The 26,639-nt window shown below is 37.8% G+C and overlaps 1 protein-coding gene across 5 annotated transcripts in view; it reads right to left on the bottom strand.

Annotated features, from left to right (window-relative positions):
• Positions 1-26,639, bottom strand: part of ctps1a (CTP synthase 1a) — a 55,701-nt gene that overhangs the window by 16,875 nt on the left and 12,187 nt on the right. The gene's annotated exons all lie outside the window — the stretch shown is intronic.

Raw genomic sequence — 26,639 nt, 5'->3', positions numbered from 1 at the left:
TTTGATGTTTGGTGTAAAGGTGAAAGCTAATGTTTTTGTTCGGCAAGTTGGGAAAACCCATCAGCAGATTGTTGGGCAAACAACTAACAATGATGAAAACATGACCAAATACTGGGTCAGTGTAAAGATCAGGTTAAAGACATTAGCTAAGTATGTCTTCCTCTTACAGTGAATGTCATACTTAGATCAAATAGTTTGTTCTATGCTTTTGCTATGCGGACAAGAAAAGATTCAGTTTGTAAAAATCTTATATCTTCTATATATCTTATTGATCTATTTATATATTAGCATCATATCTGAATCATCTGAACTGCACATGTAGCATTCCTAACACAATAGATAGCAGTGAACAAAGTTGTAATGTTTAAAGATGAATTATATTTATATATTTATTGAGACAGCAGAAGAGGGTCACAGTGGCTTAGTGATTGGCATGTTTGCCTCCAGGGTTCACCCGATGCTTCAGGGATGTTCTTCTGGGTACTCCAGTTTCCTCTCCCTGTCCAAAGATGTGTTGAAGGTTGATTGACAGCTCTAAATTTTCTATAGTGTGTGATTGTGTGTGTTGATTGTCCCCTGCAATCGGTTGAAATCACATCCCCTACCTTGTGCCCTGAATGTCCTAGGATAAAACTCCAGTTTCACTATAGGACCCGATGAAGGATAAGTGCTACAGAATGTGGATGGATGGATGGATGGATAGATAGTCAGCAGATCAAAACTCATTTAAATTAAACAGTGCTTATTCTTAGAGCTTACAGTAATCAGCTGAGTCAAGAGTGAAAATGAGACTCCTGTTCATTTAATGTTGTGACTGACATTTAACTCAGGAAATGAGGCAAGAAATGAGACTAACATGGATGCTGATGTTCGAAGTGATTACTCATTTTCTATTATTAGCATAGAGATCTTTGATAAAATGTCTCTATTTTTCCATTAATAGATTCGACCTCGCTTGATATAACCTGTCAAGTCACGTCAAGATGATATTAAATCAGATTAAAATTTTCCATGTTTGATGGTATAAAGACAACAGTAATTAGGAACTTAAAATCTTGTCAATAATGTGAATGTAACGAATTCAAATCATTTCTCACGCTTACAAGTGTCTGTGGTTATGAGCTAATGAGCCACAAGAGCTAATAACATGAGCTAATGTTTATGTTCATGATCTTCACTGCTGGCATTAATTTGCTCATAACATGAGCTAACCTGACAACACTTCTGATTCATTGATACAAATGAATGTATAAACTACAGTTATTGATTTGAAGATTTCAACAGCTGTCAAAATGTTACATTTCTAGTGAATTATCAAAGTAAATATTTTCTTATACAGTGCAGGTTTAAACCTGGTTACCTTTTCAAATTGTCCAGTCAAAACTCATAGTAGGCAAATGTATCTGCAATGTAACATGTAAACACTGCAGCAGCACAATAGCATGTGTATGTTCTAGTCTCTCTGGTGATTTTCATGCCATGTATTCAATTTTTCCATTCTTGTTTCGTAATAAACAGATTTGTTTTAGGTTCTGCTCATGAGCCATGACTTTCTTCCTGTGGGACACTGTAAACACAACCGATCCGATTTACACTTAGCAGTTCTGATTAAATTGTTTGAATCACCTCATTTGAATTGTTTAATTAAAAAAAAGGTATAAAAATGTTCACACCATCACAACATCACACCAACTGGCTAAGAGTTTGTGTGCTTTCTGGGCATTTTCAAACAAAATTATGGTTAGTGTTTTATATCTTTAGGCCTTCTGATATATTTGCAACAAATAAACAAAATAAAATATAATCTAAGTTAAAGAGTGTAAATGCCACTTTAGGTGGATTTGTGACAGTTTTCAAGCTTCACAGTAAAATGAGAGCTGCAGATTGCTAACTAACCGTTTAAAAGGCCTTGGTATAGCAGTGTGGACTCAAATCATAACAGGTGATTCAGCATTGAGGAAAATGAATCATTAACCACATGAGTCACTCTGGAGTGGCAGCATGTGTTTAGCAAAGCAGCATGGAGGAGGGAGCGTTTTGCAGATCGTACCCAGAAAAAGAAAAGTAACTGCCTCAGGCAGTTGGTGAGATGTGGGAGAGCTGTGTTATTTCCACTGGACCAACCGTGGTACACACACACACACACACACACACACACACACACACAACACACACACACACACTACACTACTTCTTAATATCCTTATTAGGATTTTATGTTGTTGTAATAATTAATAATAACTGATGATTTTCCTAGACCTCAAAATTGAGTCACAACCACAACTTAATCTCTGTTTCTTTCAAACAGCTTCAGGTTTTGTTTAAAAAAGAAATCCGTTTCTCACCAGGACCAGCTAAAAATTCCCCCAAAGATAAAACTGACAGATGTTCCTATCCTTGAGGACACTTAGAAACACAAACACAAACAGATGTTTATCCAAAAGAGATAGAACCATACTTTATAGAGGATGTGAAGGGGTCATCTCACTATTTCTATCACCACCATGTCTCATCATAACGGCAGTTCTTCCAGCAAACACAGAGGACACAGTGTCCTTTGTACACCACCAACTGCTCTCGTCTGCGGACTAATTCGCATGTGATCTAATCTCACACCATGGCCCTTAAAGCCTGTGATTTGAAGCTGTGCTGATGGCCACATTATTGTATATCAACATAAATGTTCCTCACTGAAAGTAGTTAATGAAATGATTATTGGCTTTGCATTGGGAGTGATAGGGAATCAAACTGGTGACTACTTAAGAGATGTTAAGCTAACCATTGGAAAGAAAGACAGAGATATGACCACTTAATTGTCCAAGATTACTGCTGTGTGTAAACTGCAGATACAGCCTTCCCAGCACGCGCATTATCAGCCGTTCTGAGATGTAATGAGACGGTTTTAATTCATCTCGGACCATGAGTCTGATTTAATTAAACTGGCCCAGTAGCAAAAGCCCACAACATGCACATCATCCCACCAGCAGGATCACTACCAGCAGCCATTCTGTCATTTCCTCTAATTAAAAAATGCAGTGCTCCAATCAGTCAGATCTAGCTTGGTCTTTATAAAACAGAGTCACACGAGTACACCCGCCACTCAACAACAAGAATATGACTAATGATTTGGTGGAGAATTTAAAGTGGTTCGTGATAATTTTGGATTTTGCAGCCCTTGCAAAATAACACAAAGATCGTAAGCTAAAATAGATTAAAAGAATAAGAATGCTGCTTTGTTTGTACAGTTTTAAATTTACAACTATATATATATATATATGAAAAGAAAAAACAACATAAAGCTGTCAGAAGGGTTTTACTGTACCTTGGCATCGATCTTACAAGTCTAATGGAAGCATGAACACCATTCCTCCAGAAGATGTTCAATTGTTTCATGTTTTGATGATTGTGGTGCAGAGTGGTTGGTCTTTCATTTAGGTTAAAAACTCTGGTGACTGGTTAAATGGAAATCTGGTGCCTGGATGTTCACAAGATATGTTTACCTCATTGCATATTTTTACCTTATACTCATTGAACCATTCCCTGAACCCTAGTATCATGGAAGAAACCATCCATCCATTTTCTATACCGCTTATCCTGCACAGAATTGCCGGAAACCTGGTGTCTATCCCAGGTTACACAGAGCACAATGCAGGGGTCACACTGGACAGTGTGGCAACCTGTCATAGGGCACAAACTCACTCACACTCCACAGACGATTTTAGAGATACAATACATGTCTTTGTACTGGGGACCAGAAAAAACCCTCCAGGAGGTTAGAATCAAACTCCCAACCCTGGGTGTGTGAGACAAACCTGCAAACCACTACGCCACCATGCCCCCCTTGGAAGAGGCCACTAGATAGAAATGTTTCATTCAGAGAACCCAGCAGGCTCAGTGTAAGAGTAAGAGGCCTAGTGTTAAAGGCTGCAAGACTTTTTCATTTAGACACATTTCAGTTAGCAGTGTTTCTCAAAACAAATAACTGCAGTTTTTCATCTTTCTCACTTCACTGCTTTCTGCTTAGTTCTGGCTCATGGCCAAACGTACGTGCTGAGTGAAGAGATACAGAAATCACTTAAGAAAATATAAGTGTGCAACCGTAACTAAGGGGACAATCCATGGCAGCAACATGCCTCCTACATCATAACAGAGCCACCCTTAGTGTAGGAGTCAAACCTTCAGGCCTGTACTGTTCTCTTGTGTGTGCCACACATGCAGTCTCCTACTCGAGAATATAGTGAAGGATGACTGACCAAATCTCTGTATATTAGATATAGATATCTGTAGAGTTTGCACTGAAATATATCTTTTTCTACATTATAATGAGCTATAACCCTTTTATAACATCCATCTCTATGTAGTCGCAACATTCACGCCGAATTCTTGATCACATTTAACATTGACATTCTTGCTCGACTGAAAAACAGCTGCTCCTTTGTTTTTCTTTCCATATTGACTAATGCACATACATCACTGTCACTGAATGTGCACTTTCCACCAATTCCACTTACTCTGTTTGCTCATGTCTTTACCATAGATCTAAATGTCGATCGCTGTTCCAATTCCAACACAACCAGTTGAACAGTGACTAAAGCTCCTGTCATTTATGTTCCAATAATGAACCTTCTTTCAAAGTCACTTATAATGCAATCTTGGTCCCAAAAAATCAAGGTCAGTTTGGCTTTGTTCAGTATTTCTACACACACCATACAAAACTGTACAGGATAATTGCTTAATTGCATAAATGTGAAGCATCTGGACTCATTATCTTTCTTCACTCATTTATTCATTACTTTCCTCAAATTTCTGAATTAAAGGGTGCATGAATGTGCGATGCTATGATCAGGGTTGCCAGATCTGCACTAACAAAGCCAAATGACCAAACAGTATTAAAGCACATCAAGGTTCTGGCGTGTCCTAGCCAGTCTCCAGACCTAAACCCAATAGAGAATCTTTGAAGGGAGCTCAAACTCCATGTTTCTCAGCGACAGGCCAGAAATCTGACTGATCTAGAGAAGGTCTGTGTGGAGGAGTGGGCCAAAATCCCTCCTACAGTGTGTGCAAACCTGGTGAAAAACTACAGGAAACGTTTGACCTCTGTAATTGCAAACAAAGGCTACTGTACCAAATATTAACATTGATTTTCTCAGGTGTTCAAATACTTATTTGCAGCTGTATCATACAAATAAATAGTTAAAAAATCATACATTGTGATTTCTGGATTTTCTTTTTTTAGATTATGTCTCTCACAGTGGACATGCACCTACGATGACAATTTCAGACCCCTCCATGATTTCTAAGTGGGAGAACTTGCAAAATAGCAGGGTGTTCAAATACTTATTTTCCTCACTGTAGTTGTTCTTAATAGATCTTTCATCAGAGTACCAAAATGGGCTTGATTAGAAAGTGCATGATGACAAATGAAAGAAACAAATCCAGCATTTGAAACATTGCTATTCTACAGGGAACCCACACACCTGGAGATTCTCATGCAGCTGCTAACTGTCTAAAATTTAGTCCATTGAATAGAATATATAATCAGCCAGACATCCATTTTGTCCTCCATTTTTTCCATCTCTTGCATGATCACCTATCATAATGCAGTGTATATCAACTTGTTCTACATTAAGAATGTGAATAGACTTTTTTAATAGGAAAAATACCCAATACCTTGCATTTGCACCTGTTTCTCTATTTCTGACTTTTGAAGTCAAATCCATCAGCATTAATAAACAACCCAGTGTGATCAACAATGGTTATTTGCAGTTTGATAGATTTTTTTTACTGATTTTATCTGTTTTAATAAGTAGCTACTCAAATGATATTTTATTCTACCTGATCAATGTAGCTCTTGTTTTACTTTGCTGCAAAACATTTGTTCCTCCTATGAACATTAATTTATTGTAGAAAATCTGCCCATTTTTTTAAACAATAACCCCCAAACACCAACCACCCTGGACTCATTTTATATTAATGTTCACCATAAAAATTCCAGGAACTGCCGTATTGAACGATTCCCCTGAAGTCATCAGTTCTTTGTTTGGTTCTTTCCATCCTTGGGGAGGTGAAAAACAAAGGATAATTCAACTTTGTCTGGAAGCAGCAGTGGAAAATAGCCATTAAATGTAGTTTAATGAAACCAATCCATGTTTGAAGTAAAGAAGAAGCTCATTGAACGACTAAAGATAATAAAGCTTGGTTTAGGATTGCTGTGTGTTGTTAGATTACAGTTTGAAGCAGGGTTAACAGTTATTACTAGCGGTCTACCTAGTTTAAGACACAGAATCTAAATCTGATTCGGATTTAAAGACAAGAACCTTTACATGCAAGTTTAATGTATTTATTTGGCAAATGTGTTTTTCAAAGTGACTTTATTAATTCTTTATACTTTTCCTTATGTTTACCTTTTGCTCTATGTTTATGTTCTGTAAAGCTGCTTTGAGACAATGTCCATTGTAAAAAGTGCTATACAAATAAACTTGAATTGAATTGAATTGAATTGACTTAGTGGGAATTAGCGGGACAACCTAAAAGAAAGGAAGATGGTCTTTATTGTCTTTTTTGGACAAAAAATCTGGACTCATAGCACAAGATCAACCATCGTACTGAGCCTTTAGAGCAGTTGATGTTTGAACTTGTTAACTGGAATTGTATTATTTGTAAAAGTAGTTTCTGATTTTAAATATTGAGCCCCTTCTGTCCGACTGCAGTAGTCCAAACCTATACCTGGGAAAGGTTTAAGTTCTTTCCTAGAAGGATGATTTCACAGCTTAATTTGCTAGTACAGTGAGCTTCCCTGACACTGTGCTGGCTTCTACAGGCTCTTTGGATTTGCAGTTGATTCATTCTTCATACCAAATCCTCCTTTGTATCTACTAGATCAACTTATTTGCAGTTGTTAAAATGGCTAGGATGAGTCTGGCTGACTGCTGACATTCATGTTGCTTATGTCCTTAGTCAGTGTTCTTTTCCACTGGTGTAAATATTCCACCTTTATGAAAGAACCAAATGCAGAAGTGCTGGATTTAGCTGCACTGATTTACTTAATAAAAAATGTCTTTAGCCTCTTCAGTTTAACATTTAATTGAAGATAAAGCAGTTCATAATAAGAGCTGTAAATTGCATAATTGGATAAATGAATAAATGCATTTCTAGGTGTGCAGAGCAGCCTTGATGGCTCAGTTTGTAATTTGTAAAATTACCTTTAAATTCCCAAAAAGTCATCTTTATCAGCATTATCTGGCAGGGAGTTAAGTCAAGCTGGGTTACTATTAAAGAACCCTGTGTTTTCCATGGATAGATCCACAGATAAACGTAAAGCTACAGTAGGATTCTCTCTCAGTAAGTGAGCTCTGGGAGAATGACCACCTGCTTTTCTGTTGCTGTTCAGCAAATGGACAGTGATTGAGGAAGAGAGAAAGCACAAATGTAATTATATCATGGGGGAGAATGGTGAAGCATTCAGGGAGGGGTGGTCAGAGGCCCACCAGTGTGTCCAGATGACAGTGAGATAGCTCACTGTGCAGAGTGCTGGCTCAAATGTCAGATGTTCTGCATAATTAAATAAGAGAAAGAGTCACCGTGCAGGAGCAGAGTGAGTCATAAAATGCAGACAGATACACGAAACCTTACCATAAACCATGCTCAATGGACATCCTGATTTTCCCAAGTATTAGGTATCTATAGGTTAACCATAGGTTGACTCAGAAAATCTTGACAATGTCACATCTAGACTTCATTAAATTAGTTTTATTCGGTGTAATGCCATATAGATGATTGAATCATTTGAAATGAAAGAAAGGTGCGCTAATGAAGTTGTATGTAAATCTGATGGAAAACTTCACATAAGCAAAAATTATGACATGCTAAACTTCCTGATGTACCCAGACTCTCTATAGGTCCAGACTCTCATTCTACATGACTTCCTGTTTACTGTCATTGCTGTTACAGAGATATTCATAGAAATTATTGAGTAATAAAACGTTGCCAGGTTAATCCAAGCATACTCTAAGAGATATCCTCTCCAACAAATCCTGGGTCTGCCCCATGGGCTCTATGTTTTGCGGTATGAGAGGACCAGGGGGGCAGACTTACAAGGAGCCCAAATCATCTCATCTGGTTCTGCTTGATTTGTTGGACCACTGGCTCCAAATCTCTTTCAAATATCTCCACTAAATCTCCTTGTCGTATCACAGAAAATGAGCCCAGCATCCCTGCAAAGGAATCTCATTACCATCACCTGTCCTTTCAACCTTATTCTTTTGGGAACAACCTACAGCTTATCCCCATCATCAGGATAGAGGCATGGTACCCATATAGCTTCATCTGTATTTTGAGCTCCTGCTTCACCACCACAAATCGGTCGACTTACTACAACACAGATGGAAAGATACAACCCCTTTTTACAATCTTCAACCAAAAAACTGTCCACCAGGAGAAATTTGTCTTTCTTCACCTGCAGGGAACATTCTATTCTTTTCCGGGAGATAAAGAACCATGACCTTGAGATTGGTGATTTTGTGTCAGAGGTTCTTCAGATTGTGTCCAGAGAACAAAATCATCTGCAAATAACAGGAATTCAGCCCCTCCATACAGGACACCTCACCAACCTTGGCTGTGTTCTGAAATGTCCATGAATCTCAAATGCAGGAGTGGAGATAAGACACACCCTTGACAAAATATGACACCCGACTCAAACATTTTGATATAATGCCAAGAATGCGGACAGGACGGGATCCATGGCGATTCAGATACCCCTTTGTCCTGCAGATCCTCCAAAGACAAAGGATTTAGATTGACAAGTATACTTTTATTTTATAAAGCGTATATTTCAGTCCAGTTCAAAGCAAATGTACAATAAATACAGGGAGAATAGTTAAAATAGTAAAGTAGATAGGATTTCATGTTATGTGAATTTAATGCTAGAATCATTCATTTTAAATGGACAGATCTCTACTATATTTCCCTAATTTGCACAATGATATTATTTTTATGTACTGGCATTTATTATTTATCTAGATTTTTCTTACTCATCAATTCAAGTGGTATTTATTTTAAAGAACGGTATCACACAAATCATTTCTCAAAAAAATACGACATCATATCTAAATGAATTAATATATAGAGTGGGTCACCATGTTTGTCTCACATCTCCAGGGTTCGGAGGTTAGATCCCTGTCCCCATAGGGTTTAGGTCAGACCTCTGAGAAGTTTAATGCTTTAGATCAGCGGTGTCCAATCTCATCCACAAAGGGCCGGTGTGGGTGCAGGTTTTCATTTCAACCAAGCAGAAGCCACACCTGATTCCACCTGTATAATCAGTTGTTCTTGGCTTTTAGTAGACTCTGGTGTGACTTCTGCTTGGTTGGAATGAAAACTTGCACCCACACCGGCCCTTTGTGTATAAGATTGGAGACCGCTGCTTTAGATCAATATCCTACTGTAAAATCCACTTCTGTTAGGTAAATAATTTCTAAATCCTGCAAACAGGCATTTATAGCAAAATACACAACAGGCAAAATAACTGTACATTATGATGCTGTCCTCAATGAACAAACTCACGAGGAAAAACCAGCTTCAGACACCTGTGTGCTTTATAGTACAGCGGTGGAGTTTGATTGGAATTCTTCTACTGGTTTTTACACTCAGACACTCAGACCATCAGATCCGTCCAAGTTCAATTTGAATTCCTTTGAAAAAAAAAATTAAAATCAGTTTTCCAGAAGCTGTCTCTCTCTCTATCTCTTTCTCTCTCTCTTTCTCTCTCTCTCTCTATCTCTATCTATCTCTTTCTTTCTCTGTCTCTCTCTCTTTGTCTCTCTCTCTATCTCTTTCTGTCTCTGTATCTCTTTGTCTCTCTCTTTCTATCTCTTTCTGTCTCTCTCTCTCTCTCTCTCTCTCTCTCTCTCTCTCTCTCTCTCTCTCTCTCTCTCAAAGATCCTGTTTTGAATAGTTTTGTGCATTTGTATCTGCTAATCCTCATCCATGTCTGAAACAATCTTTTCTGCTGTTTCTCACCTGTTTTTCTTGATTTTATTCACAGTCATTTCCTGTTTTCAAGTCATTCATCTTAACTTTTGTTTACAGTGCACCAAACGGTGGAAGAAAGAAAGATTTAGTTTTTTAGAAAATCTAATGATTATGATACCTACCATTTTTCAAAGCATATTTTCCTCTTCTTAGTCATTTATTGTAATCAAGTCTAATCAGCTGGTCCCAAGATCATTTATAATGAGCAACTTCATGCAACGTCTCAGTAAAATCAGTTATTTTTTCTCATTTGTTCCTGTTAAACATTACACATGACCTGGAACACTGAAATCACAAAAATACAGAAGTGATTTACTGTAAATAAGGTACTGTGGCAATGGAAAATATCTTGACTATGGTCAAGATGACCTGGTATCTAAAAGCATGGAATAAACAAACAAAAAACCAAAAGAATTAAAAATAATAAAGTAGAATATCAGATTAGAATAAAACGAAGAATTCTAAGAAAAATTCTTCATATTTTAATGACATTTCAATTTTCTTGTACTTCTTGGCTGATACGTTTCTAGAAATAAATGTGTAATTATTAAATAAATGAATTACAATTCTGTCAGTTGAACAAACCCAGCTCAAGTGTTCAAATGAGTACAAATAAATGTCTGGAAATTTTAGATTTGGTTTATTCTAATCTAATGATAGGAAGATAATGATAGATATCTAACAATAGGCTTTAGTGGCCATCACACCACATTTCTCCTGAACTTGAGCTGGAAGAAATATTGGTGATTTCACTCACTCACTCATTTTCTACCGCTTATCCGAACTACCTCGGGTCACGGGGAGCCTGTGCCTATCTCAGGGGTCATCGGGCATCAAGGCAGGATACACCCTGGACGGAGTGCCAACCCATCGCAGGGCACACACACACTCTCATTCACTCACGCAATCACACACTACTGACAATTTTCCAGAGATGCCAATCAACCTACCATGCATGTCTTTGGACCGGGGGAGGAAACCGGAGTACCCGGAGGAAACCCCCGAGGCACGGGGAGAACATGCAAACTCCACACACACAAGGCGGAGGCGGGATTCGAACCCCCAACCCTGGAGGCGAACGTGCTAACCTATTGGTGATTTGTTGTATTTTAATGCAGTGAACATCATTAGTAAATGTCTGATGCCCAAGCAGCACAATGTACAGTATCTTGGGAGTAAATCAGACAGTCATTGAGAAACATGTTCATCAATAGAATTAGATCTACTGGGTTCAGTACTCTGTACTGATCACCGCGATTAACATACCCTCCTAACTTCCCTATTTGTCACGCATTCTTTTCCCTTGCACCTTAAGACGAGACACAGTTGAAACATCTCCATGCACAAAGAGACCCTATGGTTCCATTATCTGTGTTATTTGTCCTGTGTGCTCACTTACTCATTGGTTTTTGCCCTCTACATTATTCATTTATCAATGTCACATTGCTGTGCTGTTCTTGTACCGCACTTATCCTCATCCTCTTCTCTTTCTATTTGTGTCTCTTTCACTGTCTCTTTCTTATACACTTCCCCCTGTCATTATGTGTCCTTTGTAATTCCACACTGTCTGAGCCAAGCAAGTGTGTTGTATAAGTGGACAACTGTTTTTTTTTATTTAAGGACAGGGACAGAGTGGTCGCTCAGTATGCTGAGTTATCACAAGGCTGGGGGAAGGGGAGTGTGTGTGTGTTTGTTTGTGAGCATCTGTGTGAGCATGTATGTGTGTGTGTACACGCGTGTTTGTGTGCGCACACGTGTGTGTGTCTGTGTGTGCGCGTGTGTGTACACATGTGTGTCTGTGTGTGTGTGCACATATGTATTTTATATGTATTATAGTGACTATTGTGTCAGCACAGGCTCAAGCATCAATACCACAGGAAGAAGTGGGACCTGGTGATTTGCACAAGCACAAAGAGTGAAACCCGACAGTAGGTGGGTGCCATCCCTTTTTTAAGCAAATAAGGAACAGACAGACTTTGGGACTGTGTGGCAGTGTTGCTGTAATCTGTGGCAAGGGCAGGGCAGTGAAGGGGAAGCAGGGGGAAGGGACTAATGTTCGACTTTGGGATTAGAGGGATGGGGGACAGTAAATGAATGAAGACAAGCAGAAAGGGCAACCTTTTAAACTAAAGCTTTTAAACTCCTGATTGGAAATCATTTCAAACTTAGATAGAACCAAAGACCAAAGACAACTGAATCGGCTGTTATAGAAACCGATGCCATTCCTTGCCATGGAAAAAAGCATATTTTTATAATATAATCAGTACAGAATTCTCAGTCTGTACATACATTGGTATATTATTGGTAAATTAATACATTAATAATATGTTTTCATACAAAGGTTAATATAGTCAAAGGTGATATTCAACCCATTACTGCTCTCTGAGATGCCCCAAGTGATCGGTCAAAAGCATCTAAAGTCTGAACTTGTTACCTTCAACCACTGAATTTTAGTGTAAGTTTTATTAACAGCGATAAAAACATCTCACACTGAAAGCCAACAGAAACCTGACTCATTTTTATATCAGACATGTGTATATCATTTGTTTATACTGACTGAAAACATCCCATAAGTCAAATTCTTTTCCGCATACACATGGAAAGCCAGTGTACCGCTAAAAAGGGTTAAAGTCTTCTAAGCTCTTAACTCCTACTCCTCTATGTTGCGACACTGAATTTCCACCTCAGGGATTAATAAGTGCTCCTTTCTCTTAGCAAACATTCTGTTATTTCTATTCGGAAACGGTTATTATAACAACAAGCATTTTATGTTTTCACAAAATATCAATGTTTTATGTTAGAATCAATGTTATCTGTTTTCAAGCGTTGGACGTATTCTGATGATGACACTTAAGGAGGTAAAGAATACTTTAGCCAGAATGCTGGGAATGTTATGAGCCTGTAACACACTCCCTGCAGGGTAAGAGAAAACATAACACACACACACACACAGAATGATGGGAAAATGAAGAGGAGGAGTAGAACAACAATATTTGTCACTATAGTTTGGTCTATGAGGTTTCAGTAAATGGTACACACATGCATCTTACACTCTGTTACACTATTTTGCTCAAACAGAATGACACACACATACACACACCCTGCATGTACAGAGTGTGCAATGAGGAACAGAGTGTCCTGTGTTGGATGTGGATAAACAGTTTGTCAGATAAGGCTGAGGATCATGTTGTGAGCACATTCATTACTCACACACTCATCAACACGATGAGAACAAAAAACACATTCCTGCAAAGCAGGGGTTTTTTAGAAGAAAAACACATCTACACATCACTGTCCCGGATTACAGGCAATAACGCTGAACTTTGACCTCTGTCAATCATGGCAGCTGAGCACACAACACACTTGCACTTTTAGGCCTAGATGACTATGCTAGGAATGAAGTGATATTCTGTTAAAAAAAAGAAAAAAAAAAAGGAAAGTCATCTGTTGTAATTTTTTCCAGTGTGGTAAAACAGAAAGACACTGAGCCACTTTTAAATCAGCAGTTGTTTATAAAGAAATCATAAAATTTTACACAGCGCCTCTGAGACACACACTAATGTGTTTTAAGCGAATGCTGGATAATTCTCTTTCGCTTTTATTACACTTTCCTACTAGCTGTTTCTCCTTTCATTACACTTAATGATGGGGCATAATTGGTTTTGATCATCAGCCACTCAATGGAGTGTATCCCTGGTGAAATCTTGCTCTCTCTCTCTCTCTCTCTCTCTCTCTCTCTCTCTCTCACACACACACACACACACACACACACATATATTAGCTCATTCCCAGTCAGTACATGCACAACACGTGCATGTGCTTACACACACACACACACACATACACACACACACTAGATTGCTGATTGCAGGTAACACATGATTAAGGACAGCTCCTGAGATTTAAGGGGTTTACTGAGAAAACAATAATCTTAATCATCTCTCTCTCTCTCTCTCTCTCTCTCTCTCTCTCTCATATTCTTTGCATTTACTGCCTGTCTTTTTCGTTAGGGTTAGGGTTAGGATTAAACGTTTTCTCACATTTAATCTTCTCTCCTGATTTTTTTTCATATATCCATCCCCTTCTTTAAACATAGTTTTCTCCTGATTGCACATTTAACCATAGCCCTTGTTACAGTAATAGCGTACATTTGAACAAGCGCATTTATTTTCATTCTTTGTGATTAATGTGCTTTCAAGCAAATCCAGCAGTTGTCATGTGCATTCACTGAGGCATGTATGAACAGAATTAACACTTGATTTGTTCTTGTTAATGCGTCATTTCAAGTAGGAAAGGTGAAGCATTTTGGACTAAAACATTATTAATGTTTGTAATGATGATGATGACGATGATGATGATGATGATGTGTGTAAATGAAAATGCATCAGTAGATTTTGCGAAGTGCCATAAAAAAGAGATGTGATTGTGTTTCTTTTCCTGGGATATTTACCAAAGCAGGTAATCATTGTTGTGACATGTTGATGTGTGTTTAGTCATTTGTTAACTAAGTAAAGGAACACATACAGTCTGTCCTTGTAATTATTCATTTCACATTTCACACTGCACTCATCAAATTGTCCATATGGAGTCTATAGTCATTTTTAAGAGCAAGTATTCTCAGATGAGTTTAAAAACATGTTCGTTTTTATTGCATACTATCAAATTGGACACAAACAGAAAGAAGGTGTCTGTGTTTGCAGGCAGTTTACAGACAACTTATCTGAGGAGCTGCACCCACTTAACCTCAGCTGAGCAGCTAACTACTGTATCATATCAGTGAAGCATCTAGCTAACAGGATTAACAGGCGTAGCTTGCTAGTTAGCTAACATGCATATTTTATTGTTTTGTAACAAACCTCATCTAAATTCATCAAGAAACTAGATAACACTAGATAAAATTTTACTGCTGGAACATTCAGCTGCTTTGACTCCTGACATATCCTCCATGTTGGAATTGTAAAACCTTACATCTTGAACATGCCCAGAAACAACATATTTAATCAATTCAATGCTGTCATATACTGTACATACAAGAAGAGTTACTATCTAGCATAATAGTGCAACACATGTAGACAGAGGAACTACACAGGGAGAGCAAATGATAAGTCAATATTTTAGCTTGAAAATTTTGTGGGATAGAAAATGCTGACCAAAGAAGCAGATCTGATTTTTCTTTTGCTGCAAGTGCAATACAATATAAAATAAGCAAATAAAATTCAAGACTACTACAGAGGTATATAAAGGAGAAGCATCAAAAAAACATCTTCTAGGAGTGTAGTGTATTGCCAAAATCTTGTTGCATGAAACAGTTGCGTAATACATGAATACATGAAATGATCACATTAATCACTGTAAAGTTGTCTTAATTTAACAATATGGCTTCCACTTTCTTTCTATGGCAGCCAATAGCCCAGCGGTGATGAAAGACTCTTTTTTTTTTTACTTTTACATCAGTATGTAGATTTGGAGAATTAATATAATCTCAATGATTTTGTTCATTTTACGTGCTTTTCATTCAAGAAAATGTATTTCAAGTATATCAAGAAACTTATTTATTTGAATGCTGTACAGCTCCGATCCTGATTTCAGGTTACTGTGTGTGTGGAGTTACTGCATGTTCTCCTTGTGTTTGTTTGGGTTTCCTACTGATTCTCCATGTTTTTTTTTTTTTCATTGAATGTTTTCATCTTAAACTACACTTGTAATACCTTCTTCTAAAACTAACGAACTAACCGCAAACCTGAAATTGGATCACTTATTTTTTTATCAGACACCTAACAAAGGTTCAATTCAATAAACCAGTCTACATGTGAAGTAGTAGTTTAAAAAGAAGGTCACTGTGAGAGAATTATACAAGACTTTATAAATTAATACACACACACATACACACACATGTACAGTAAGAGAGACTCATTTTCACATGGAATGGAGTCCTATACCATCACATTTCAGGTTTCTTTAGATCTCCATAATGAAAGTTTTCAAAGACCAAAAAGTCATTGCACAACTTGGCACCTGGGACATGTTCAGGCTTGTAACAGCCTGATTTGCTTGCCTCCTTAGTCCAAGCCTCAACTATCCTTATTTTTCTCCCCAATCATTCCATATCAGCACTCTGTTACTCATGGCCAATGATTTCTTAGGTTGAAATGTGAAATATCTATGATATCCGCATTTTCTGACCAAAGTCACTTATCCCTTAGCACTTCTGCACAACATTACCCTCAAAATCTCACAGTGCTTTCACACTCCATGATTTGACTTTTGATCCCTTATGATCAGTTGTTTGCTGTTGTATGGGTGTGCATACTACACAATCGCTTGACGGCATGGTGCACACACTACATAATATTTCAATTAGAGAGATCCCTGTTCATGCATGCTTGATCCCCTAATCTTCTCACTCACTCACTCATTTTCTATCGCTTATCCTGCCTTGATGCCCGATGACGCCTGAGATAGGCACAGGCTCCCCGTGACCCGAGGTAGCTCGGATCCCCTAATCTTAATTCTCATAAAAATAAATGTCTGTCATGAGACTTTGTCAGTATTTTCTATAGAAACAAGGAAAAATTAAATGTTGTGAGGTGAATATTGGCGGAGAAAAGCACATCATGAGTAGTCAGCATCTGAGCTTGCTGCAAGTAGTTGCCAAATGGGGGGTATAATCACTGAGCACCCAATTTAGTCACTGACTGGGAAATAGGGGCTAAACTCATGCAGTGTGCCATAGGTTTTAGAAGTGAGGTGCGAGCTCTTCATGGGTAAAGGTGCAACAGGAAATCCACCAGACCAGAAAGACATATGAGATCAGACAGAGCCATGATGCATTCTGATTGGTTGCTGTAAGCTCTTTAAGTTAAACAGTTAAATTTCACACCCTCTAATTGCCAGAGTGCTGAAAATCACAACCTTCTTGTCCACCTTCCAATAGTCAAGCACTGATGTGTGAAGCGACATTTGCAATAATTACCACATTCATACAATCATCCAACTATCTCCTTCTTTTTCACATCTTATACCTGCATTGGATCACATTTACACCACATAGAGCTCTGTAATAGAGTTACAACCTATTTGCTAGTGCTTACTATTTGCTCACTACTTACTGTTTTATTTTAATTTTTTTTTGGAGGTTTGTGCTGTCTGTACCGAAATTCTGATACCAACAAGACATCCAATACTTAAAGAAACCGGAATTTTGGTGGAGCTTTTCACTGATGCCAAGTCAACTCATTGCATATTGCTGTGTTTCTTAATGGAGCTGGACCACCCTATAGGACTATGCCTTTCCATATCTTGCACAGTGTTTTGCAACATGTGGTTTCAAGATAGGACTTGCTTCATACTATTCCTTCTGCTTGGTTTTGGGACAACCTGACACACTTTTACATCTTGAGAAGGTCTTGTTTGCACATTAAATATAAACAATTTGCATCTCCTGCCAGGTCACACATGCCCTTGTGTTTGGCATCTTGGGACAAAGTATGGAATAGTTAATGCACAATAACAGTCCAAAAAAACCCAAATGCACAAGCTCCTGGTACACAGGCATGACCTTGGATGGAAGCTGAGATCTTGTGTTTTTAGATTAAAAGTGTTCATCCCTCACAAAAGACTGGTGCAAGATCTCTGTCTTATACTGGTATTCCTTAAGATCCTTGTCTTAACAGAGTCTGGTCCACTAGTAGGTCGGAGATCATCACTATGGTTTATGGGTTGATTGTATACCTGCCCCTGTCAAGGATGCATCTCCTCATCTTAGGCATTATGATGGGTTTAACCCTCCAACATTCCAATCAACAGCCCAGAGCCTTAACAGGTTGAGCCACCCTAAGAAGCCCTCAGAAACCCTTCCCGTGAGGAAATCAAACCCTTGGCGTTGGGTGGACTGTTCAGTACTGTATATTAACAGGGGCTTATAAAGTATTTGAACCTGGGACCTCTCACACCCAATGCGAGAATCATACCCACACCACAAGCCAAAGTACCCCACCTTCTTACACTTTAGAGAAGAAGGTTTGACCGACACGCAATAGTACTAAGTAATATTATATATAATAAAATTACTCGAAGTACCAAGAGAGTCAGACTCAATTACATTGAAATCCCTGAACTGCTTTTAGGCATTAAGCAGGTAAAGCTTTGAGTACATTGAGATGGTGACACTCTATGAAGAGCCAATCCTTTTAGTCTGCTTTCAAGTGATTTTCTTGTAACCTTTTCTTTTATTCTTTTTTCTTTTTTCTCAATTTTCAAACAAACAAAGGAGGCCATTTTGTGCCGCCAGTTTCTGTGCATTGGGGCTCTTTTCAAAAGGAGCGGAACAGCTGCTAGAGACAGGAGGTTCCGTTGTGACTGGTTACAGACGTGCCAGCTTGTTGTGGCACCACCCAAACAAAGCCAGACATGGTCATGACCTCTCAGAAAAAAAATATATTTTTGCTGCTTTTAAAAGAACATAGAAATATACCCTTACATCAAAAATCCTTATTTTCTAGCCAGCACTGGGAATCCAAGTTCCTTTTTTTTTTTTTTACCTGTATGCATAGTACAGGTCAAAATGATCCATTTTAATGTTTGCATATTTAAAACTTTAAGGACTTGTCTAATGAATATTATTCTTTATTTTACAAAGATGTTCAGACCATTTTGACCTGAGAGCAATAAGTTAAAAAAGTAGTATTTTTAATAATTGTTACATTTTCTCCATCTCTCATTACATATTGTCGTGTATTTTAGGGAATGGATTGTGGTTACACACTTTATGCATAGCTTGGCAGTGACATATTCAGAGTTTACGTGTGCACATTGAGACGTTAAAACCAAAATTGCACACATTTGGTATTTAGACGTCAGCAGACGTCAGAACTTAAGTCTGGTTTCCTTGCACAATGTTTTCAGAAATGAGTATTACAGTATTTAAGTCTAGCGCAACTAGCAGACTCATTAGGTCACCATGACATTTTGGCCAATATATTCAACTGCAATATTTAATACACAAAACCATGAGGAATTCTGTCTGAGACAGCAGATAAATCAGAGACAAATTAGTTGGATAGAATTTACAGATAGGTAACTGGTTATCATTTGCACAATGTCTATTATGGTAGTGGTTTATATACTATTGGTAATCCTTGCACAACTCAAGACTCACACTCAAGGAACTTAATTGCCTGCAGGTCATTTTAATTAAATCATGTCAAACATACATGTAAATGCTGATGTAGCTTTTGAACTCACCAACTTTAGATTAGAATAGACACCTTTATTTTGTCACATTACATGTACATTACAGCACAGTGAAATTCTTTTCTTCGCAAGTCCCAACTTTGGAGGTTGGGGTCAGAGCACAGAGTCAGCCATGATACAGATCCTCTGGAGCTGAGAGGGTTAAGGGCCTTGCTCAAGGGTCCAACAGTGGCAGCTTGGCAGTGCTGGGGCTTGAAGCCCAATCCTCCAAGGCAACAGCCCAGAGCCTTAACCACTTGAAGCACCGCTGCTAATGATTCATAGTTAACAAAGTAGTCAATAAAAGAAGTCTGTAAAGAATCTTCTGGAAGATTTGGCTGTGCACTGTGTATCCTTAACTCACATAAGGATTGTGTTTCCATTCGAACCCAGGCTAATGAGTCTACGGTATTGAATGGTTCTTAGTGTAGGGATTAAATTCAGTACGAATGAATTTTATTTGTATAGCAATTTTAACAATAGGCATTGTTGCACGGCACCTTTACAGCGATATAAAAAAATCAGTATAAAAATGATAACATTTAAAATTTTAATTGACATTTTTCCCTAATGAGCAAACCAGAGGCAACAGTGGTGAGGAAAAACCTGTAACAATATGAGGAAGAAACCTTGAAAGGAACCGGATTCAAAAGGGAACCCGTCTTCATTTGGGTGACACCGGATAGTGCATTGTAATACCTTCTTTAACACATAACTGTACATATAATTAATATATAACTGTATATAATCATGCACAGTTGTGTAACCAGCAGCTTTTCAGTGGACTACCCAAGCTCAACCACCAGACCAAGAAGCAAACAACACAGGACACCGTATTATCTTGTTTCTATGTAATTATGTACAGATGTTTGAAATATCTATTATTTTTTGTACACCAACAAGAAATTCAAGAAGGTAATGAAGAAAACTCATCAAAGCAAAATATAAAGTAAAAACAATTACCAATGCAATCCAGGAAATAAATAAAGCTACAAGAAATACACTACCCCAATTAAAGAATTATGCACATTCTGAAATAAAATTATTTAATCATAGCTGGTTTTGTTAGCCATTTCCACAAAAATCAATGTACTGAAAATGTCCACACTACCCAGGAGGCATCGGTTATAATGGTGTTAAACGTCCACAGCAAGAGAGAATTTACTAGCACTTTCATCACTATATAGTACTGACCCTGCATGTAATATTACGTGTAAATTCAAGATTACCAAACCCAAGTGCCTTAGATTGGAACATATAACTAAACAGAGACCTCTGCAGCTCCATGTTCCAAAACACACATCCATGTCTTCATTGTGGAATAATTCAGATTTAGTGGGTTAACAAAGTTGTTAAACATCGTCCCAGGAGACTATAACTATTTAGTGCTGAAGAGCTTGTGGATTTTTTTAGAGCTGTAGACTGTAGAGTTGTGTGCATGTTTGTGTCCCTGTATTCTCCATCATTAGCTCACTGGGAGGCAGCAGTAGGTGAGAGGACATCTGCCAATGGGAACTTTAATCAATCAGCTCCAAACGATTCTCCAAACCTTCTCCCACACACTATGCCTTTAGCACTCAGTGTTGGGGATGGAGGCTTTTTTTTTCTGGGCAAAACTTTCTTAAAGTAGTGCAACAACTTCTGTAACACACACACACGCACACACACAGACAGACACAGACATGCGCACAAACTAGTCATGGAGAAGAGTAGGCCAGAGAATAGCCTAAGGCTCACATGGCCCTCTTTTCCTGTGTTAGAACACATTACATAAGTGGATTGAGCCCAGAAGCCAAGACTGGTCTCCCGATTGCATCCTGGGATATTGTGTGTACATGCTTGTGTGTGTGTGCGTATGGAGACAGACGTGCAGAGCTTTAAATAGCTCTAATCCTGCCCCTTACCCTCATAAACACACTTTTCTGGCCCTGATTCTTCTATCCAAGCACTTGGCTGATTTATAACAGTCCAAACTACATCTCATATCTGGAGCATGTAGGGTAATAAAATCCACCTCAGGTGTGTTTGGGGGCATGCACTTACTTATAAAGTATTTGTGCCAATAGCTCTGATCTTGAGATGGGGAAAACATAGTGGTAAAAACACCATGGCAAAATACAATGACAAGCAATCCCCTAATATTAACAGAGTGACACATTTATTATTTAATGATTAATAAAGAGGACATTCATAATGTCTTGGCAGATAATTGTTTTATATGTTTATTTGTTCAGCTATTTATGTAATGAATCAGCCTTTTTAAATATAATGTTTTGTGACTAACAAAAGTTTCTTTTTGTCATTGTGGAGATCTGAGAGTCCTTTGCTATAGCAGTGACCCATAAAGATGCACAAATACTTCCTTGTGGAAACACAAAGCTGTCAATACATTATGTAACTTTGTGGATGAAGCTACATTATGCATGTTGTTTACAAGGCTGAATGTCATGCTACTCTTTGCTAACCAGTCGCAAGGGAATCTAGAGGTTATTTTGGTATCTTATAGAATTTGCTCTGGTTATTAAACACCACAGACAGTACATAAGCAGTTACTTCAGAATATACTACACCATTATACTGACAGTTTAAAAAATCACAACTATAATAAAGATTTACTTATGAAACACATTTTAACCTAAAAGGAATAATAACACACATATTATACAATCAATAAACACTCCCTGTGCACTTTAGTAGGAACATCTGCATACATATGTGGCAGCAGCTCAGTGCAAACAATCGTGCAGATCTAGGTCAATAGCTTCAGTTTATGTTCACGTCAAACACCAGAATGAAGAAAAGGTCTGATCTCCGTGATTTGTGCTGATGCTAAATGGGTTGGTTTAAGTATTTCAGGAATTGCTGATCTCCTGGGATTTTTACATCAGTATCCACTCCTGTCAGTGAAGAATAGGAATCTGAGGTGATCTTTGTTCACAGACTGACCCAAGCTGGACAGAACCAGGGAAAAAGATGATAATGAAGCTCCTCCCCTTTGAGGTTTGATCTGTTGTGCCTTCTGAGATACTTTTCTGTTCACCACAGTTGTAAAGAGTGATTATATGAGTATATATATGAGTGTGTATATATATATATATATATATATATATATATATATATATATATATATATATATATATTATATTCCTCCCCATTTTCCTCTGATTTCTCTCATCAACAATGTGATCCCACCAACAGAACTGACACTAACAGAGTTTTTTTTTTTTTCATTCTATTGAATGAAATGAATATGGGGTATAGAAGCCATTATTATCACAACATATACTTTACAGCACAGTGGAATGCTTTTCTTCACAAATCCCAACATTGGAGGTTGTGTTCAGAGCACATGGACAGCTATGATACAGTGCCTCTGGAGCAGGGTGGGTTAAAGGCTTTGCTCAATTGCCCAAGAGTGTCAGGGCTGGGGTTTGAACCCCAACCTTCTGATCAACAAACCAGAGCCTTAACCACTTCAGCTGCCACTGCTCCTCATTCTGTGTAAACTCTAGAGACTGTGAGAAAATCCCAGGAAAACAGCAGTTTCTGAAATACACACACCAGTCAATCTTCTACTAATAACCACAACATGGTTCAAATCAGAGACCTTTTCTTCATATTGATGTTTGATTTGAACATTGACTTAAGCTCTTAAAATAGATCTGCATGATTATTTATTTATTTATTTATTTTTATTTTTTTGCATTGATCTGCTGCCATATGCGTGAGTGTGAGTGCACGAGTGTGATATCCAACATCAGGAGATTTCATTTCTCATCATGAGTCTGCATACATTTGTTCACAGCAAATAAACATGTTGAACACTTCATAGTGCAAATTAACATTGATGGTTGTTATGAATATCGTCTTCATTCAAACTTTTTAAAAAATTTGTTGGAATACTTATAAATAATTCAATCAGAGTCACTGTGGAAAAAAGACACGTTTCACAGTACAGTACAGTACAGTTTGTGAATGAACTTTTAATCAGATCCTTTACAAAGCTAATAGATTTCACCAGTATTTGCAACATCATTGACTCCAATTGTACTGTAACCTCATCTACTGACCAATGACTCATCAATCATCAGTGCTGCAGTCCGGTCCTGAAGAGCCATAAGGATGAGCAGAGAGAGCCCTTAGAAAAATGTAAAGACAAAAGAGATAAGAGATAAAGAGACAGAGAGAGAAAGAGAGAAGGAGAAATCTTTTCTATATCCATGTCGATATGTCTCTCTTCTGTGCCCCTTTCCCCCTTTTTTCCCTTTTTCATTCACTTTTTGACTCCTTTTGTCCTGTGGTCCTTTTGCCACTCTGACAGTGGACCACATCTCGCAACTGGGAGCCGTATGTTTGCATGTGTGTGAGACTGTGTGTGTGTGCATGTTTGTGTGAATGACAATGATGCTTTGTCTCCTGCATACTAGCCTCCGCTCACAATAGAGCTTTTTAGCCCGTATGTGTGGGGATTTGAGACAGCAGGGCCTCCTCTTAAATTCAAAGTGTGACAGCTTGCAGATATGCCACTACTCCTACACACACACACACACACACACACACACGGTTGCTTTTGATTATATAGAATCTGTCACTGATAGTATAATTACATGTATGTTGCATCACCTCTTGCAATTCTGCCACCTCTGGCACTCCTCCCTCTCAGGAGGCCATGCTTGGGGTATAATAAGGGCAATTTCACTGGGCAGTACATGATAGGATCTGAAAATCTTTTGTTAAAATATGCTAAATACCAAATATTTTATTTTTTAATGTAACTACATGCTTTTTGGCCAATTCATATATTGTATTATTCATCTAACTAAGAATTAAATGTATCATTAATAGAAATTTTGCATATTTCAACTAAGTAGTTCATTAATCAGTGAAATTATTTATTCATTCATTTTCTACCGCTTATACAAACTACCTTGAGTTACGGGGAGCCTGTGCCTATCTCAGGCGTCATCGGGCATCAAGGCAGGATACACCCTGGATGGAGTGCCAACCCATCGCAGGGCACACACACACACTCTCATTCACTCACGCAATCACACACTACGGACAATTTTCCAGAGATGCCAATCAACCTACCGTGCATGTCTTTGGACCGGGGGAGGGAACCGGAGTACCCAGAGGAAACCCCCGAGGCACGAGGAGAACATGCAAACTCCACACACACAAGGCGGAGGCAGGAATCGAACCCCCAACCCTGGAGGTGTAAGGCGAACGTGCTAACCACTAAGCCACCGTGCCCCCTGAAATTATTTAGTAATTAGATTATTACTTCAATATATTAATAACTTAAAAATACTTATTCTGGATTGATATTTATTGATTAAAAAGAGATATATCATAATTACTGAATATCATATAGTATCATATAGTATGTAATGTGCACAGTAAGTTTAACAGCAATCTGTATTTATAGATTCTCGAATCATGTTTAAGTATAAATAATCAAACCCAATGTGAAGTGAAGTGGTTTCCACTTATACCACAGGATTACCACCTTTGCAATTTTTTTTTATTGTGAAGTAATTTCATACATACAATACACACAGTTTAACCCTTAACAAATAACTCTGTTTGGAATTTAACTGCTTATAGTACATTCATGTTATGGAACATCTGCAAGATAAGTTACTTCCTGTATGTTATCGCTTACGTTATAGCAGCTAGAAGGAGTCACTCCCGTAACAGCTTTTCCTGTATTCTCTCTTGAAGTTAATAAGACAAATAAAGCAGCTTGTCACGAGAAACTGGAAAGCTCACACACCTATGTCCTGACTACTCTCTGAACTCAGAAACATTTCTGAATGTAACAAAAAACAACACTAGACTTCTTCTATAAACGGTACATAAATGCATTCTAACAGAAAGCTTCACCAAATCTGTGATTGTTTTTCTTTGCCAAACTATCTGTATTCTGATGTGCAGGTTATGTGCAGCATCTGTGATGCAGATACTTGTGTGAGAGCTGCTACTATAGGAACAAAAACATAATAGAAGTAGGACATTAATATAAAGCTGTCGTTTATATTACAGCTGGAATCGCTGTCAGAAATGTTGTTATAAAGAATTGATCAGTGCTTTCTGATTCTGAAATCAACCGTGCTATGATAGAAAATGAAATACTTAACAAATAATATTTAAAAAATATATTGATGTAAATATTTAGCATGAATTATGAATTAATTAATTAATGTATTTATTTATTTATTTATTTATTTATTTATTTATTTATTATTATTATTATTTATTTTATTTTTGTTTAATAGCAACTTAAAGTTGCTTAAATCCCTGCATTGTAAGAATTTGAAAAAAGAAACAAACAAAAAAAACCCTATGCACTATATAATTAACTTTAACCTGACTTAACCCGCTCTGTCTATTAGATTGTGTTTTTTCTTTCTGTTTGTCAGTGTTTCAGCAGCTGCTCCAGCTGATCGCTCTCTATGGCTCCCTGCAATCTGCCCTACAGCTGCTACAATTACCCTCAGAGAGCATATCTTAACTGGTTACTCCTCACTAAACACAGAGCTTCTCTCTGTCTTCCTCTTCTAGTCTTCTTTTGCTGCTTCCACACTGTATCTCTTTCTCTCTGGCTATTCTGCAAGCTAAACAGAGTCATTGTTGCTGCCCTGAGAGACACCATAAAAAGCAGACTTTGTTCTGTGGTCTTGACTTCTCTCTTTCTCTCTCTCTCTCTCTCTCTCTCTCATTCTCTCACTGCCCTTCTCTCCCTGTCTGAACAGCAGATGGTTAATGATTCATCGACTGGTTTGGTGTGCAGCACACACGCTTGTGTCAGTGTGCAGCTACTGTGGACGTGATAGTCAGCATGGTGTGTGTATGTGTGTGTGTGTGCGTGCGTGTGTATGTGCATGCTGATGAGCATGTTGGTGAGAGGAGTAATTTGTTTGTGCAATGCTAATGCTCTCAGAATCAGTCAGAGAATATTAATCATGCTATTTTTATGAATTGTTATCATTTGTTCTAAGCTGAGAGGATTTTAATAAAAGATCTTCTATATTTTACTCATCATAAATATTCATCAAGTCATTACGAGGTTTACATTAACCAGAATCCACCACCAATAGCTTGGTATCTGCATGGCACACATTGTACATGTAGCTTCCTTGCAATGCAAAAGTATTCAAAATATGATGAATTTATGAGACCTTGTGATCCCTTACACTCAAATACTCCCTGTATTTTACTGTTCAAAAGGAAATAGAAGCTAAGAGGAGAAAGTGAGTGTATATATAAATATATAAGGTAAGCCCAGTTATTATAACTTATTTTTTTTGCTGTAGATTGTTAGTTTTTAAGACCACACAATGAAAATGTATGTATTTCCTATTTATATACTGATGAGT

This window comes from Tachysurus vachellii, chromosome 3 (assembly GCF_030014155.1).
Source record: "Tachysurus vachellii isolate PV-2020 chromosome 3, HZAU_Pvac_v1, whole genome shotgun sequence".
NCBI lineage: Eukaryota > Metazoa > Chordata > Actinopteri > Siluriformes > Bagridae > Tachysurus > Tachysurus vachellii.
Note: the sequence above shows the minus strand (reverse complement) of the source record. Positions and strands in the feature narration are given on the sequence as shown.